Consider the following 19329-nt stretch of genomic DNA (forward strand, 5'->3'; position numbering starts at 1 on the left):
CAACATCAACCACCTGAAATAGTTCACCCACCTGCAGGTCCCTGGTCTGGCATCGTTCCCACTGACTGGAAAAGGAACCCACATTACCCACATGTTTTAAAAGGGAAAAAAAAGGAAGATCCAGGCAACTACAGCCTTGTCAGTCTCACTTCTTTTTCTGGCAAGATCATGGAGCAAGTTCTCCTGGAAACTATGCTTTAAGAAACAAGGAGGTGATTGGTGACAACAAAAGTGGCTTCACATGGCTTTGAGATGAAGTGGGAAGGTTTAGGTTCCATAGTAGGAGAAAATTGTTTACTCAGAGGGTGATGAGGCCCTGGCACAGGTTTTCCAGAGAAGCTGTGGCTGCCCCATCCCTGAAAGTGTCCAAGGCCAGGTTGGATGAGGCTTGGAGCAACCTGGGATAGTGAAAAGTGTCCCTGTCCATGGCAGGGGAGTTGGAACTTGGTGGTCTTGAAGGTCCCTTCCAACCCAAATAATTCTGTGATTTGTGATTAAACCTCTTGACAGTACATTGCTTTTTTACAAAACATTAAAAAAAAATCAAACCACACCAAAAAACTCACAAAAAACAAACAAAAAAAATTAAAAAACCAAAGCAAAAAAAAAAAACCAAAAAACAAAAGAAACTCCAACAAACCAAAACCAAAACCCCAAACAAACAAAAAACCCACAACAAACCCCAAACTACCAACAATCAGAATGTACACAGAACAGGATAATAGCAAATAGCTTCGTTCTTTAGTCTGGAGAATCAGGTCACATCCCCACAATCTCCCATGAGCTCAGAATGTGCCCACAGATCTAAAGGGAAGGCTGGTGCCAATTGATGGCAACCTCAAGCAAAGCAGCTGAATTTCCTGGAGGTGGAGGAACTCCATCTTTTCCAAGATTTTCTTGCCTGGCTCCTGCCCCTCAGTGTTCCCCTGGTGCTGGTGCCCCATGGAGGATCTCCAAGCTGTTTTTTCAGCCCAAGCAGAAGAATCAAACAACGTTTAGTACAGAGATGATTGTCTTAGAGCTCATGGGACATGTCCAGCTGTCCCTTCTCATAGCACTGATGTTACTGCACATTTTACAGTTTTCACCATGGCACAAAGAGGGAAGGTTCCTGATGGAAGCTCCCTCTCTCAGCAGATTACTCAGAAGCCTTCTCCTAGATTGACTACTGCCCTGCTGAAGAAAGTTTTTCATATCTAGTGATTTTTTTTTTTATTATTGCAGCTTGAGTTTCTTTTCTCTTTCAGACCTCCTGGGAGGTTCCTGCTGCTCTCAGCCATTGCTGGTGGAAATATTGACTCCCAAGGAGCCTTGTCAGTGCTGGGGATGGACAGGAATGGAGAGAGACTGCAGGTGGAAATAGAAAAACATCTCAGCAGAGATGTACTCTGTGTAGGATGTAGGACTTTACTGAGTTCTGGAACATAAGGAGGAAAAAATATCCTCTTTCCTCTAGCCCAGAGATTCCCAAGCTGTGGGAGTTACGGCACACCTACCTCTGAGAACCTTCCCCAAGCATCTGTCTACAGAAATTAGTGCCTGCAGAAAACTGCAAGGAGGAATATCTTGAGCATGGTGGCACCAGATTGTCTCATGACTTCCCTGTGCTCTGCCGTTGGTTTTTATCCATCTGTTGTTTCTTCTCCCATCTTTCATCTAAAGAAAAGGACTTCTCAACATGTCCAAGGGATTTAGACCTTCTTGTAGGGAAGAGATAAAAGCAAAGTGTAATGAGAGGCAAAAAACCAGAAGCTGAAGATGTTGTCAGTCTGAAATGTTATTGGAAAAAGAACCAGGTGAATTCATCCTCTCCCCCATTGCTGCTACCAGGGCTTTGGCTCTTTCTCCATCAGCTGTTGGATCACACTGGTGATTTTCTCTGATTTTCTCTGATTTTTGCTAAAATATTGAAAAAAGCCCTACCTTTAACACTTGAATTTCTTGAGCTGCCTGATCAGCACTCCATGCTCTGTCCTCTGCTCTGGAATGTGTTAATGAGTGAGCAGCAGAGTGGGAAATTCCTGTATCAGGGTTTTCCTAACTTGTTCAGTCACTCTTGGTGTCTTGTTCCTAACACAACAAAGCATTCCTGTCTTTGGGAACACAAGCATTTGTGCATCTCAGCATTAGGTGAAGATTGACTGATGATATTAATAATGTCAAATTACACTCCTCTCTTCTGTAATACTCTCAGGTTATTTTACAGATAATAAGGATGAGACAGACAGGTGCAATGAGTCTTAGGATGTTTTAATTTCATCTGATTCTTTGCTTCCACCGTATTTTATTGTTTCCAGGAGGAGATACTTGGGAAATGTATACTTATGACACTAAATTAACCTTGGTGGCAATTCCACAGAGAGTTCAGGAAATTGTTTTGACATGTCGAGAAGGAAAAAAGGTGACCTCCACACTTGTGTCTCCTGAGAAATTAAAAAAATAATCTAATAATCTGGTTATCATTTCAAGGCAATCAGCCCTCTGTGGTGTTGTCCTATTTTTTTTTTTTTTTTTTTTTTCTTGTTCAATGCCAGTCTTTTATCAACCACAACCCTGGATAATTTCCAGCTCAGGGCTGACAGGGGATGACATGGTGTTGGATCAGAGACTACAAAGCCCTCATGGGACTTTGGACTATGGATTATATGGACATGTCAGGATCCTGTCCATACAGTCCATTAATCAGCTCCTGCTTTTGGTTCTTCTCTGGAGGAGCCTGACATCTGAATTCCTGTTTGGCAGCCATAGGAGAAAAAACAAGAACTGATAAGGTTTTATAAACTTGACTTCTGCTCCCCTGAAAGACCAAGTACAGCAATAGGACTGTATAAGGGAAAAAAAAAATTGTCTTTCTCTTCTGTCCTTACCAGAAATACAGAAAAGTAGGAAATTTGTAGCTTTTAAAGCTGTCCTGGAAAGAACTTTCTGTAGTAGAATCACAAAGTCACAAAATATTTTGAGTTGGAAGGGACCTTAAAGCTCATCTAGTACCAACCCCTGCTATGGGCAGGGACACCTTCCACTATCCCAGGTTGCTCCAAGCCCACCCAACCTGTTTTTGAACACTTCAAGGGATGGGAAAGCCACAGCATTTCTGGACAATCAGTGCCAGGGCCTCCTCAGCCTCAGAGTAAAGAATTTTTTCCTAATATCTCATGTTCCAGCTCTGTAGACCTGGTGGAAGTACAGGTTGTATCCAGTGTGCTGTGGATCTATGGGAAAACACTTTGCCACCAGAAATGGCAAGGAATTGATGCTCAGCCTCTTCAGCAGCCTCTGCCTCTCATATCAGCTAAAAAAGAGTGGCTTTGAAATTCTTTCCATTTGTAACATGAAAGACACAGGAAATAAGGGCCAGGATTTTGTGAGTATTTAAAAATATCTTGGCAGGTTTTTGAATGAGCAAAACCAGTTTGTTTTCTTTAAGTGTAGCAAAAAGGGAATGGGAGCTAAACAATAACCTGATTTTCTGTGTTCCTACTTATATCCTGAAGCCTTGGTTTCCAAAGGCACTCAGGTCCAGGAATAGCATAGTGCAGGGGGAAGTAAGGCACTGGGACATTGCAGTGAGAGCACTGGCTGTTCCTGCAGGAAATGTTGTTCATTTTGGTGCAGAAATCAGAAGTGAACAAAGACAAGAAATTCATCAGAGAAGGACGCACGCAATCTCCATCTTTCTTTCCTCTAGCTCAATAAGAAAGCTAAGAAAAAAACAACTCAAATGAGTTAAATATTTAAATGTGAATTGCCCCCTCCTACTCCGCCCCGGAATTTCCAGAGTACGTAGCTGTGGAGGTTTTACTTTTGCTACCTGTCCAGCTAATTAATACCTGCCAGTTTACTTTTCCCACTCTTGCTATTTTTGGGCTGCTATTTTATTGAGAAAAAATAAAAAAGAGAGAGAGAAAAGAGAAAGAGAAAGAGAAAGAGGAGGCTAAAAGAAAAAAAAAATGGATTTCATCTCATCTGATGAAAAGAATATATGTCTGATGTTAATTCACATATTGAATCTCTTTCAAACTTCCCCACATTTTTTCTCCTCATTTAAAGATTTTTATATTTTTTAAGCCATGTAATGTGCAGTGAGGATTCCATTCATTTTCTCCATAGCAACATGTTTGCATTGGTTCCTTTTCCTTCCCTTTTCCTCCTAGGTGCTCTTGTCACTGAAGGAAGCCTGTCAGTGACCAGACTGATGAAGTGCCTTTGCAGGCACTGTTAAATCCAGGGATGCAGCTATTAACTAATGTTTGCAGTAAATTGCAGACGCAAACAGGTCCTTGGGACAAAGTGACAAAGCAAATTCCTAACAAAATTAGTGACAAGGGGGAGTTTCTCAAGTTCTTTTTTCGAAGTCAGGATGTGCTCTGTCTTGCTAGGCTGAGTGGGAGCCAGATGCTTTTCCTTGTAGGCATCCTGACAGATTACAAGGAGGGTGGAAGCATCACTGCAAGGCACTGGAGCTCATCAACATATTGCTGACAGCAGTGCTTGGGTCCCTCTCCATCTTCCCAACTGATCATCTGTAAACAAACAATAATAATCCAGGGCTGAGCTCACAGTCTAGATTTATAGGCGTGAACTAAAAATTCATCACTGGTGGAGTTTAAATTTTTTCTGCTAAAGGAGGAGTAGCCAAAGCTGTGAAAGAACAATTAATATTGATATATCTGGGTGTGCTGACAGAAATAAACCCCAGCACCCAGCCAAGCCATATGCGACCCTGGAGTAAATCACAGGAACAAGAAAACAAGAAGCTCGGATGAGAGGATTGCTGGTGTGCCAGCCCGTGTCAGGCTGGTGAGCTTGGTGGCCGTCCTGACAGGCCCACAGATGCAAGATAATCCAGGCCATTCAAGTGTTGTGCACAGAAGGGAATCTCTGACCCCAGCTCTCTTCCTTCTTCCACTCAGATGAGTCTTCCTCTCATGTTCACCTCCCTGTTGTGATGGTGGACACACAGGAATGACAATATTTTAAGGACCTCATAGGTCAAGTCAGACCTATGGATCCTCTTCAGAAGCCAGGGTGGAGTCAAGACAGGTCTGGGGCATGCTTCAATTTAATTTCTATGCTTATAACTTGGCTTTCAAAAGTCCAAGGGATCTGTGGCACATAGACCATTCTAGAGCTTTCCCAAAATCTTTTCCACAGCTGTGGGATGGAGTTCTCATTGTAAGGGGAAATTGTTTTTGTAACAGGAATGCCTTGCAGCTGAAACAGAACAAGGATTTCAGTACATCTGGTTACCAGACTGGTAACATCATGGCCAGGCAGTGAAGATTGACTTGTTCTCAGACATTCATCTGATTTATCTTCAGGGATGGGATTTATCCTAATATTTGTGCATTTCCAGGGGGAAAGAGCCTACTGAACAATTCAACCCAGGCTCTCTTTCTTCTCACAGGAGAGTGAGTCAGTGGCATTGAAGAAGTTCAGGACAGGGTTTGGTTTATCCTGAAGGAGATGCTTCTCTGATGTTTGGTGAATCACATCCCTGCTCTCACTGGATGTGTTGACTTATTCTCCATTACTACAGTGGGCAGTGGATGGAAATGCTAAATATGGACAGCTCAAACTGTAGGGGTGGATCCCAGACAAGTGAAATAGTGGAAATACTTGTAAACAACTCCTCCATATCTTTACCTCAAGGTGTGATCAAACCCATCCCATGATAAATGTGCAAATAAGGTGATCAGCCACCTAACAGAAGTGTCCACCTGGTTTAGGATTTAGATGGCTTCAGTTTTAGACAACCAGACCAACTGGGCCATGAAAAATGTATCCTCACATCTCTGTGTGGAAAAATATCTCTTAACACTGGCAGTGCTAAATCCTCAATGTCCAGTCTGGGAATATTTTTTATTCCAAAATTTCCTCAATAAGAAAAGGATCCAGCTAGGTTTTTCCAGTATTAAAACTCAACCAGATTGTGTAGGATACATGCTTTGGACTCCTTAGACATTTTTAATCACTGGGACTTTGTAAAGATGAAGGACAGCATCCAGAGACCACTGCCCCATGGCTCTAGGCACAGTACCAAGGCCATGCCATCATGATGGACTTGTCTTCTCCTTTATTTTCCATATACTGCTTTGGAGAAAACACTGCTGTTTGCAATCATTCATACATTTCCCTGTCCGGGACGAAAAATGAAAGGGAAAAAAAAAAACCCAACCCCTCCATTCTTATTATTAGAGACTTTTTTTTTTTTTTAATGTTCCTATTCCCACAGCAGGAGGTGAAACCCAAACTTATTGACTTCCTGTTGGCCTGAAAACTCCTTGTGGTTATTACCACTTTGCACCAGATTCCTGCCACTGACCTTGATGGGAAAACTCCTTAACCCACTTACTGAATCCCCCAAGTCATCCTGGAGCCAGAGAGTAGCAGTTAATAAAGTGCCTGCCAGGTTTCACAGTGTTTTTAGCTGACCTGTATTCTGACTTGTTACAGGATTTGCCGTGTAAGAAAAACCCAGGGGTGACACTCCCAATGCTGAGCACACCGAGGTGGCTCTGGGGAATGAGACTGAGCTGTGGCCCTGCCCCTGATCTACACCTGTAAAAATTGACAGAATTCACAGGGTGAGGCGGGAAAGAAAGGGTAAGGACAGAGGAAAAAAGGTTGGTGGGATGTTGGGGGAGGATTCAGCCTTCTCAGCAATAAATGCACTGCATTTCTGAGTTCCCATCCGCAAAGAGACTCCTGAAAGTAAAAAAAAAAGAAACAAATACCAATTACCACCTCAACAATACACCGCCAACAATACCAACAAATCAAAATAACATAATCCCCATCCACAAAATAATCCATAAGCTAAAAAGCCAATAAATAGTCAACAAAACCCACTCACCCTTCAACAATCCCATTTAACCTGTACATAAATCTGAAAAAAAAATTCTCTCCAAAATTTGCCCTGAACCAGGACATTCTCTTACTTTGAGAAGGGGCTGAGTTATGCTAAGTTTTATTGTCTTGCCATGTGTAGCACAGGGGACACTGAATTCATTCAGTTTAGGGAGCAAGTGACACGTGGAATCACAGAATCACAGGATGTTTGAGGTTGGAAGTGACCTCTGAAGGTCATCTGGTCCAACCCCCCTGCTGGAGCATGGTCACCTGCAGCCAATAGTCCAGGATGATGTGAGACATCTTTTCAAAATCTCCAAAAATGGAAACTTCACAAACTCTCAGGGCTACTTATGCCAGTTCTCAGTCACCCTTAACCCAAAAAAAAAGTTTTTCCTGCTGTTTCAAAGCAAATTCTTGTGTTTCAGTTTACATCCCCTTTTTCAAAAGAGCCTTTTCTCACTCTCCCTTCAAGTATTTATAGACATTAATAAAATTCTTCCAAGTCTGCTCTTCTCCAGGCTGAACAATCTCAGATCTCAGCCTTTTCTCATGGGGAAGGTGCTCCAGTCCCTTCATCATCCTCATGGCCTTTGATGGACTCTCTCCAGCGCTCGTCTCTCTTTTACTGGGAAGTCTGGAATGGGACACAGATTCCAGGTGTGGCTGCTCAGTGCTGGCTCAAGGGCACAGATTCAGGGAATTACAGAGTGACAGAAAGGTCTGGCTTGGAAGAGACCTTGAAGATCCCTTCCTTCCAACCCCCTGCCATGGGCAGGGACACCTTCTACCATCCCAGGTTGCTCCAAGCCCTGTCCAACCTGGCCTTAAACACTTCTGAAGATGGGGCAGCAACAGCTTCTCTGGACAACCTGTGCCAGTGATTCACCACCCTCTGAGTAAAGAACTTATTCCCAATGTCCCATCCATCCCTGCCCTCTGGCAGTGAGGAGCCTTTCCCTGTGTCCTGTCACTCCACAGCCTGGTCCAAAGTTCCTCTCCAGCTCCCTTGGAAACCCTTTTGGCACTAGAAGTGGCTCTAAGGTCTGCCCAGTGTCTTCTCTTCTCCAGGCTGAACAACCCCAACTCTCTCAGACTGTCCTCATAGCATAATTTTCAGATTTCTCTAAACATTTTGCCCAAGCTGACATTTTCTGGGGTGCCATAGCCAGCCCAGCTCCTCGTTCCTGGTGCAGCACTGAGAGCACCACCAGCTTTGCACTTGCAGTTTGTGACTGCCACTGCTGCTACCTGGCATTTCCATGCTGCCAGGCTCAGCTGAAGTGACAGCGTTGGAAAGGCAGTGTAAAAGAGAAAGAGGAAAGCTGACAGCTCCTTAAAAGCCTCGTACAAATAGGACAGTGCTTGACATAATGATGTTCCAAAATCAGTCACTTGGACTTGATCTGAAAGGCTTGCAAAAAGCTGCTTGTTGCCTGGGTTTTGCCGGGAAAGGTGGTTTGATTTGGCTCCTCTGGGTTTAACATCCTGAGCGAAGCTGGGCAGATGCCATCAGTAAAAAAAACAGCTTCAGCTGGGAGGAAATAGAGCTGAAGAAGAGAGATTTGTCTGAGAGGATCTGGCTGCGGAATTTTCAACTGCAAATGGACATAAACAGGGATTGAAAAAAACCCGATTTGTTAGACTGAATAGAAGACCACCAGTGAAGCATGTCCCAATGTCCTTCATTTGTATATTAAGAAAAAAATAAATATAATTTCGTTATTTCTGTAAAGGTTCTGTTTGCCTGACCTTGTTCTTTAAATGTCTCCAGTTAAATATACAGGAATTTGAGATCTTCCTTCTCAGCACCACTTTCTGCCCTGTGACAGAGTACAGGCCAGCTGTCCCATCACTGCACCACCTGAGCATGAAGACTTATTTGACAAGAAAGTCAAATGAATCATCCACTGGGAGTTTCAGCCTTCCTCTACCCGCTGGGATGAGATACTCAGGGAAGAACCACAGGTCAGGTGAATCCTACACTAAAATGACACCATCACCTGAATTTTGAGACCCCAGATCTCTGCAGTGCCTTTGGTGCACACTCTGAGCACTGATGTTCCCCAAAAATCAGTCAAGGAGGTGATGTCATCTCCCTGACCTGTGCAGAGCAGCAGCCAGTGGGAGCCACCACATAACACAAGGGATGGTGGGGAATCATGGAATCATTTGGGTTGTAAAGACCTCTGGGATCTGAGTCCAACCCTTCCCCCAGCACTGCCAGGCCACCACTAACCCATGTCCCCAAGTGCCACATCTGCACATCTTTTAAATCCCTCCAGGGATGGGGACTCCATCACTTCCTTGAGCAGCCTGGCAACCTTTTGGGTGAAGAAATTTTCCCTAATATCCAATCTAAACCTCCCCTGGTGCAACTCGAGGCTGTTCCCTCTCTTTCCCTGTGAGATGTTCTCACTGTGAGCTGCTCTTTGCTGAACATGTTGATTTTGCTCTGATATAAACCAAAGCTTCTCCCACACCCAGCAGGGATGCTTCCCTCTAGGAAGAATGAAACTCTCCATCTGTTTTCTCAATCTTCCCTTCCCTAGACTGCAGAAATGTCTAAACCAGTTGTAGACAGCCAAGAAAGAGTTTCTAGTGATTAACATGAAGAGATACTTGGAGCTGGACTTTTGCAATGGTTTGGGAAACCCTTTTCATTGCTATTTTCCAAGACAACTCTTCAAGATTTCTAGCTCCAGGGAAGCTTTGGGATCAGTCCAGGCATGGGTGATAGATAGACCAAAACGAGATGAGGACTGTAGATACCAGAACTATAAAAAAATGATAAAAACATTTGAGTAAAAAAACCCTCAGACCAGGCACACTTCCAATTAGGAGATAAGACAGCAGCAGGCAGGCAGGGTAATTTCCTACTCTTGAGGCACTGGCACGGGTTTCCCTGAGGAGCTGTGGCTGCCCCAATCCCTGGAAATGTTCCAGGCCAGGCTGGACAGGGCTTGGAGCAACCTGGGACAGTGGAAGGTGGCCATGCCCATGGTAGGGGGTTGGAACTGAATGGTCTTTAAAGTCACTTCCAACCCAAACCAGTCTACTTTTCAATCAAAAAGGGATGTTATAATGTTGACCTGGATCAATTCCTCTGGTCATGTAATGAGAAAGGAAATAGATTCCCAGAATGCAGCAGGGGAAGCATTAAACCAACGGTGGCTATATGGAATATTCTCAAATAATGGAGAAAAATTTCATAAATAATCAGTGCCAAGTAAGGCAGAGCTGCCTTCTGACCTCACAAGAGGACAAAGAGAGGGCCCTGGTTTTGCTCAGGCAGGGATTGGTGGTCTTCCTGGGCTTTGAGTAGCCCTGGATGGAAGAACCTGAATTTACCTGAACCCCCTGTGTCAGCAAGAAGCAACAGGCACCCTCTGCAGGACTCATCTCCCTCCAGGGTCTCTTCCAGAGGGCAGATGAGATCACCCCCTCATTTCTCAGAGTAGCAACTCCTGATTAAAAATTCAACTCTTTTGTGGCCTCCCATCCTCTGCCTGTCAGTGTACAAACATGCCAGGCCTCAGCAGCACTAAATCATCTGTGTGGGAGAGGGCTGCGAGGGAAAACCAAACCTTGTGGGGCAGAAGCACATGTGGGCAAGGAGGGAAAAATAAAAATATTCCCAGTCTTGCTGACACCTTCACCATCTTGCAGAAACCTCTCCTCCCTCAGGGCTTCAGCCTCCCCACCTGGGAAATACTGAGGTCAATGATTCCTGTACCTTGCCGTGCTAAATGAGCACTTCCAAACCCATTCTCGCTTCACTGGCATCAGGAGCTGGGAATGGGAGGCAGGAAAAATGCTGGGAGCTTCAGGCAACTGTCTTCTTCATAGTTGGGGAGCGATTAAACTGCACATGTAATTTCTTTGATATGTATTTGTTTTACATGAATGCAAGACCCAAGCTAATCGAATCGGCTTATTCGCTAACAATGGACCCTAAACTGTACATAAATGACCATTAAATTATTAGCTATCAGAGACATCTGCAATTGCATTTGGAATGGGAAAGAAAATGAGGGCTTGGAGAGGCAATTATTATTTTTTATTTTTGTTTTTTTTTTTCCTTTTTTTTTTTTTTTTTTGAAAGCAGCCTTATTATCTATACAGGAGCCTTGCTCGGGAAACAAGTGCTCCTGTTGGAAAATCAATAACAGAGCTGCTGTGATAGCAGCAGAAACCTGTTGAGTTTCAATTAGTGCTTTGGAGAGGTTGATCCTCTTCCCCGAGCCTGCCACTTGCTAACACCAAGGAAATTTTGGGGCTTATTTATTGTTTGGAGAAATTTGAACTCTCGGCAGTAAGAATTTGAGGCAGTAATAATTGCTGTCATGATCTGCAGTTAACCCCATCTTTCTTTCTGTCCTTTTTTTCTTGGACTCCTGAAGATGCCTGAGACCATGAAAGATTTTACAGTGTTTTGTGAGAAATGCATCATTAAGGAGATGAGGGCTGCAGTCTGCTGCTCTCACAATTCCAGCTCTTTCCCTACTGCACCTCAACAGAAGACTGAATGATTTTTTTTTTTAGGTTTGTGCTCAGATTTTGAAATTAAATATTTATACAGCACCTGAAACACAGAGGACTGGATGTGTGATGGAAAGCTGGTTTCTACAGTCAAAACACAAAGTACCCTGAGATGTTGCCTTGAGTCTTGGTCACCTTTTATTTGGCCATGTCCACCTAACCTGCTTTCCCAGGCTCAGCTGAAGCTGGAAAGGTCCAGCAGGAAAATCAAAGTGGGAATCCACATTTGTGGACTATTTCATGAGACCACACAGCAAACAGAAAAAGAGGAAGGAAGGCAACAACCCTCAGGAGGACACAAGGTCAGCCAGGTGTATCCCAGGCATTATTTTGTGGGACATTAATGTGAATTGTTCTTCTTTTCTTGCCTCCTTGACAAGCTCTTCCAGTTTTCCATGGATGAAGGCCCTTCAGGATACCGGATTATCTCACATCCTTCATGTCCTCTCACAGACTGACCCCTGATCCTAATCCCCACTGGTGAAACTCTCACCTGATCCACCCTGCAGTTTTTCTCTCTCCACAGCTTTATACTCAGCCTGCTTTTTTGCTTCCCTCCCTGAAGATTTCTTCTCACCTTTGAGCTGTGAGCAGCTTCTCCTGGCCCTCCTGTGCTATGGACAATGTCCCCAGCTGTCCCTTTGGTCAACTTTGCTTTGCAAAATTTATGGGCAGTCAGGGCAGCCCGTATGAAGAGATAGAAACCCTGCTCTCCTGTGCTTTACTCAGCAGAAAATGGGAGGATTTTGCACTTGTAACAGGAGTATACCTTTGCTTTAATCAGCAAAGTCACACACAGGTAGGAACAGACTCACTACAAGAGTTGCTGTGGTTTCAGGTGTCTTGGCACGTTAAGGAAGAAATTAAACCAGAGCAGAAGTGTGGAGAGACACTGTATAAGGAAGAACAGCTGGTTTGAGATCAACACAGAGCTCAGCTCTTCTTGATGGTGATCCAAGCCAGACCATCAGGGTGGGTGGAACACTCAGGCTTCACAAGAGATCAATTTCTTCATCTCTTCTCAGCTTGGAGAAGAGAAGCATCTGGGGAAAAGTCCTTGTCACCTTTCAGTACCTAATGTGGGATTATAAAAAAGAGGGAGGGTGATATTTTACACAGGAAAATAGCAAAAGGACAGTGGGGAATGGTTTTAAACTAGAGTTTTAGATCATATATTAGGAAGAAATTCTTTATGCAGAGGGGGGTGAAGCCTGGCACAGGTTACCCAGAGAAGCTGTGGCTGCCCCATCCCTGGAAGTGTCCAAGGCCAGCCTGGACGGGGCTTGGAGCAGCTTGGGACAGTGGAAGGTGTCCCTGCCCATGGCAGGGGGTTGGAACCCAATGATCCTTAAGATCCCTTCCAACCCAAACCATCCCATGATTCTTTCTATTGATTTACAAGGGTTCCTGCTGAGCAGCTTTCAGGAGGTTTCCAGATACTCAAAGTTCAGTAAAGAATTCCAGGGTTGGCAGCTCGTTCAAAACTTTGTATCTGCACTTCTTTATACGTAAGAAAAAAATCAAAGCTTCCTCTCCCTGTCATGTGTCAGCACTTGGTGGATTGACATGAAAGTTCCTGATCCTCCAGTGCCCCTCATGGAACAGATGTTTGGGAGAAGGGAGTATCAATATCATTTCACAGGAAGTTTATCAGTGGAGTTCTGACAAGATTAATTCCCTACTTCAGACAGTGATTCGTCTATTAGGAGGTTCTTGAATACTTAATTATTAATATAAATTATTGAAGAACATTGAGGGATTCGCGGATACATGCTGGAGTAAGGCCTAAAGTTGCAGTGTGTCTGACAGAAATATTCAGAATATTCAGACTATTCATAAATATTGCAGAAATGTTTAATATTTTTTAAATAGCCATGAATTTATGAATGAGTGAATTTTGGAGTTCACTACAAGTTACTTTTCTCTGATTTTAGACAATATCAGAGCAAGTGATTATTTGTGATTTATTCCATGCCAGTGACTTAAAACTTGGAATCATGACTAGGATAAGGGGACTGCTATTCTGAAGTATAGGTTTGTACTTCCAGCTCCCCAGACACAGATTTGTTTACTTGCTCTAAGGCAGTTCAAAATTTCCATCTGAAAGAATTTTGGTGGAAAAGGTAGATTGCAAACTGATACAAACTCCATGTGAATTTTTGACAGAGGGGTTGATTATTTTTTAATCTTTAGGAAAACAAACAAAATCAAAATATTTCATATTCTTCTTCTTCTAAAAGAAAAAAGATACTCGCTTTTTATTTTATTTCTTTTAATTTGAAAAGATATTCCATTTAGATATTTTTTCTGCTGTGCTGAGGAAACAAATTATAAAGCTTGAAAACAGCATGAAGAAATTCACTGTGGGTGGAAGGCAACATTCACTTAAACTCGGGTGTGCCAAGCTTGTTTGTCTGTTTGTTTTCCATTTTCAGTCAGCTGATTTTCTTTTATTTTTCTTAGTTCTATTTAAGATCTGCCTCCAACTTATTCATTTATTTGCTTACCTTGAGGAATTGGAAGCAAAAATGGAAAACCTGTTATTTCTATATTTCATTTTATGAAACAGCACATCATGATCAGTGCCTTAAGGAGTCCAGAAATTGCTCTAGATCTCCAGATAACATTTTAATATAAATGAGAATAAGCAGCAGACTAGAAATAACTATAGAGTAACAGACAGAAATAGCTCTAGAGGAAGAAAAGGAGGAGAAGGAGAAGGAGAAGGAGAAGGAGAAGGAGAAGGAGAAGGAGAAGGAGAAGGAGAAGGAGGAGTTTGTCAAGAGAAGCTGTGGCTGCCCCATCCCTGGAAGTGTCCAAAGCCAGGTTGGATGGGTTCTGAACTACCTGGTCTCATGGAAGGAGCACGATGTGAGGCAAACATCCTTCATGGGCATGAGGACATGGCTTTAGAATCAGAGAACAGAATCATAGAATGGCCTGGGCTGGAAGACACCTTGAAGATCATCTCATTCCAACCCCCTACTATGGGCAGGGACACCTTTCACTGTCACAGGTTGCTCCAAGCCCTTTCCAACCTGGCCTTGGACACTTCCAGGGATTGGGGCAGCCACAGCTTCTCTGGGCAATCTGTGTCAGGGCCTCACTATCCTCAAAGGTAAGAGTTTCTTCCTAATAGCCCATCTAAACCTACTCTCTCTCAGTTTGAAGCCATTTCCCCTTTTCCTGTCATTCGGGCTCTCTTAAATCGTCTCTCTCCATCTTTCTTGTTGGCTCCCTTCAAGGCCCTGGAAGTCCACAATTAGGCCATTCCAGAATCTCCTCTTTGCCAGGCTGAGCAATCCCAATTCTCTCAGCCTTTCCTCACAGCAGAGCTGCTCCATCCCTCTGATCACCTTGGTGCCTCCTCTGGGCTCATTCCAACATCTCCATGTCCTTCCTGTGCTGGGGACCCAGAGATGGATGCAGCTCTGCAGCTGGGGTCTCACCAGAGAGGAGCAGAGGAGCAGAATCCCCCTTTCCCCTGCTGCCCACACTGATTTGGACTGCCTTTCTGGGCAGCAAATGCACATTTAGAAAACACCTTTCCACTCTGGCTTTTGGGAAGAGGAATATTCACCGCTGACTTGGTTGAAATCTCTGCTGCAAATACATCAAACCAACTTAGGGCTGGATTCTGGGGTTGGATTTGGAGCAGGGAACTTTGTTAGGCTGAACACGCTCTCTCTGTGATGGTGCCCACAGGGGGATGGCAGCACCTTCTGCAGATTCATCTCTCTGTGCTGCTGTGCCTGAGAAACAGCACCTTAAATGTCAAACAGGCTCCATCCCAGCATCTCCCCCAGGTGAGGATAACCAGGGAGCTAAGGGATGGGACAATCTCTTTCTCCTCCTTCCCTGTGGGCAGGGAATGGAACTGGCTTAGTCTTTCTTTCTTTCTTTCTTTCTTTCTTTCTTTCTTTCTTTCTTTCTTTCTTTCTTTCTTTCTTTCTCTCTTTCTCTCTCTCTCTCTCTCTCTCTCTCTTCTTTCTTTCTTTCTTTCTTTCTTTCTTTCTTTCTTTCTTTCTTTCTTTCTTTCTTTCTTTCCTCTTTCTTTCTTCTTTCTTTCTTTCTTTCTTTCTTTCTTTCTTTCTTTCTTTCTTTCTTTCTTTCTTCTCTTTCTTTCTTTCTTTCTTTCTTTCTTTCTTTCTTTCTTTCTTTCTTTCTTTCTTTCTTTCTTTCTTTCTTTCTTTCTTTTTCTTTTCTTTTTTGGTCTTTTCTTTGAGCAAGCAGACATGGTTAGACCCAAAAGACAGACTAGTACGAGTCCTGGTCCATTTAACTTCAGCTAATTGTGCACTTGTCACCTCTTCCACAACATTTTTATTACAGGGACATGTTTTTGCAGGGATTCTTCCAACCATTTATCCCCATCCTGAGTGTTGATGGGTCTCAGCCTGGGACAGGGACCCAGCTGTAGCCCAGCCAGGGTCTGTATCTAAACCAGCTTTTCACCACCTACTTTGGCATTTTTCCTGTTGGTTTTTTCTCTGCACTGGAGACATTTCCACCAGGCACCCAATACTCTCCATGTGTTTCACAGTTATATTTAGCCCAAAAGTATCTGACTCAATGAGTAAGAAAGATTTCTCTTCACAGGTATGTGTTATTCTGATGAAGATAGACACTGAAAATTGGTATAAAATCTATTGTTCCAAATTCCTTTGGAAATTGCCAAAAAGCCTAACCCAAACCCAAACTATTTTTGTGGCCTAGTGTTGTGCTTAGAATATTCGATGAGCTCAGGCTGATTTGGGTTCTCATCTCGTTTAGTGATCAGCCTTCCCTTTTAAATGTCAGTCCCATGCAAACAAATCCTAGAACCATTTCTCTTTTTTGTGCTGGAATTCACATCCAAACACCATTTTAAATATGCTCTGGTGAACTTTTTCTTCATAGATTTGTCTAAATCCGTGTCAGTGGAGAGACATCCACTCTGGAAAATGGGGAAGGTGCATCACCAGCTCCTACCAAACACCTGTGTAGAGCTTTTATGTCAATATGAGCACATTTGACCAAAGGAAAGGTCATGCTTGTGTTCAAATGTGGGACCATTGCTACTACAGGGCCATTAGTTTGCAGGTACTGGGTTGTATTTTTCCTCCAGTTGTGGATTAATATCAGTTTTTTATCTGTGAAATGTCTCTGTGAAGACACAGATATCTGGGAAACCCAGGAGATGAGTTGTGCATTGTTAAAATAACAGTATAAACTATAAATTCCTGTCCTCAGAAACCTCAAGGAAGGCAAAGCAGAAAAGGGTCTCTGCCCCAGAGCCTTTACAATGTGCAGGGTTTGACACCATCGACTGGCTTCAACACCATCACAGATGTAAAAATATTACAATTCTGCTATTTGAATCAGTATTTTAGTGACAGGAGGAAAGAAATGGTGTCTTCCAAGTTTTCCATGCAGCTTGAAGCAAACCAGCTCACTGAGCAAAAAGAAAGTGGATTCAGGGAAGGAAAATGCAGCTGTATTGAGTAGCATGTTCTGTGTCTCTTCCAATTATTTCAAGCCATTCCTACACTCCTGTGGATTTGCTGATTTTGTGAGTTTGAGCATCCCTGGAGATCTTTATTCCCATTTCACTAAGCCTTTATAAGCTCCTGGGCTTTTCCCAGAAGGGTTGCACTGGAGTTGGGGGTGAAGTCAGAGAATTTTAGAATTATCAAGGTTGGCAAAGACTCATGAGGTCATCAAATCTGTAAGAGTTGAAGGAAAACCAGGATTGTTCTTGGGACAAAATATGCAGACACAACTGTCCCCATGTCCCTGCACACCAGTGGAGCAGAAGAACAAGGCTGTGCCTCCCTTGTGTGAAAGATTTCTGTGTCCCTTGATATGGGACATCTTTCTCACACCCTGCTCCAAATAAACAAATTTAAAATGAAGTCTCCTCTGCTTTCTCCTGTCTCCAGCACCAATGGATGCCTCAGCTTGGGCTTTAGCCTTCTCTGCTGATCCCAGACTTACTCAGAGGATGGATCTGTCACTCTGTAGTTCTGAGAGGCTTGTGAGGAGAGGAATGGAAAGACAAGGCTTGAAATTAGCATTATCTGGCTCTAAATGCTGATCTTGATGTAAAAACACCACTAATAGAAAGAAAAAAAGGAAAGGAAAAAAGAACAAGCAAACAAACATGGTTCATTATGTTCTAAATGAGCCTCTGGATAGAGCAGCCTTCTTAGAGGGAAATGTAGAAAGAAAATGTCATTTATGAAGAGGGAAAGGACAATCCAGTCAGCATGGAGCTGTGTTGCCAATACTGTGTTGCCAAGACTGATCAAAGTGAGGCAGAATTAGGGATCTGGAATTGGCCCTGGGGTCATCTGTTCCAATTGACACTTTTCTGGACCATGACTGTCATCTCTGCCTCAATCTCCTCAGGTCCACGTTTCCAGAGCAGATAAACAGCTTTTCCCTACATGAAAGGTACATTATTGGTTCTAACGTGCCTCTTGGATTGCCTTCAAGGTTTTCCAGCACCCTCCAAAGGCTGTGCCTAAACCCAAAACATCTCAAACCAGAGGGGAACATGGTTTCTAGAGTTTATGTTCTCCCAGGGTATGATGGAAAATATCTTTGAGTAAAATTGGTCTTGCTTTCCACTGAAGTACATAACGAAAATAATGAGTCAGGTTTTATTCAAACCCCACCAATTTCTAGCACTAAAGTGGGCTATAAAACTTGAATGTCATTCAAAATAGGAACTAAAAAAAAAAAAGCAAACAGAAGAGAAAACCCATATGAAAGTCACACTGGTTGCATATTTTGAGGTTAACATGACATGACTGTGTCTCTTAAGCTCATTTAAACATTTAATTTTGTTCTCTTGTTCCGTCCCTGAGTACATATGGATTTCACAGAGGTTTAACAGGACAGAAGAAAGTTACCCATAATTGAAACAGGCTTTATGCACAAGTCACGACGTTGTGTTCAACACTCAGAGGGAGAAAAACCTGTTCTTTCTGTCTGAAGTGACTTATTTTCAGATTAAGGAAAACAGCTGTGAGAAGAGACAGAACTGCTCCTTAGAAGAGCCCCATCAACAAACAATTTGCTGAAATCTGTTCAAAGAGATTGATCTTAGAACCTTAGATTTAATAATGCAGAGTAAGTAGGGAAGGACTCGTGTAGCATAAAATCATAGAATGGTTTGGACTGGAAGGGACCTTGGAGATTGTTCAGTTCCAAGCCCCTGCCTTGGGCAGAGACACCTTCCACTAGACCAGGCTGCTCAGGGACTCATCCAGCCTGGCCTTGAGCATCTCTTGGGATGGAGAGCCCATGACCTCTCTGGGCAACCTGTTTTGGTGTCTCCTGAACCTTAGAGTAAAGAATTTGTTCTTAATACCTACTCTAAATAAAATCTACCTTGTTTCCATTTAGGACTATCTCTCCTTTTCCTGTCACTCCTTGCCCTTGTCCAAAGTCCCTCTCCAACTCTCTTGGAGCTCCTTTGGGTACTGGAAGGATCACAGAATCACAGAATGACTGGGTTGGGAGAGATCTTCAAGATGATTGAGTCCAACCCATGCCCCAACGCCTCAACTAAACCCTGGCACCCAGTGCCACATCCAGTCTGTTTCTAAACACACCCAGGGACGGTGACTCCACCACCTCCCTGGGCAGGCCATTCCAGAATTTTATCACTCTTTCCATAAAAACCTTTTTCTGAATATCCAACTTATATTTCCCTTGTTGCAGCTTGAGACTGTGTCCTCTGGTTCTGTCAGTGCTGCCTGGAAAAAGAGACCAACCCCACCTGGCTACAACAACCTTCCAGGGAGTTGGAGAGAGTGATAAGGTCACCCCTGAGTCTCCTTTTCTCCAGGCTGAGCACCCCCAGCTCCCTCAGGGGTTCCTCACAGCGTTTGTGATCCCAGCCCCTCTCCAGCCTCGTTGCCTCCTCTGGATGCTCTCGAGAGTCCC

This window comes from Agelaius tricolor, unplaced genomic scaffold, assembly GCF_023055355.1.
Source record: "Agelaius tricolor isolate 1412-34295 unplaced genomic scaffold, bAgeTri1.0.p SCAF_2, whole genome shotgun sequence".
Lineage (NCBI taxonomy): Eukaryota > Metazoa > Chordata > Aves > Passeriformes > Icteridae > Agelaius > Agelaius tricolor.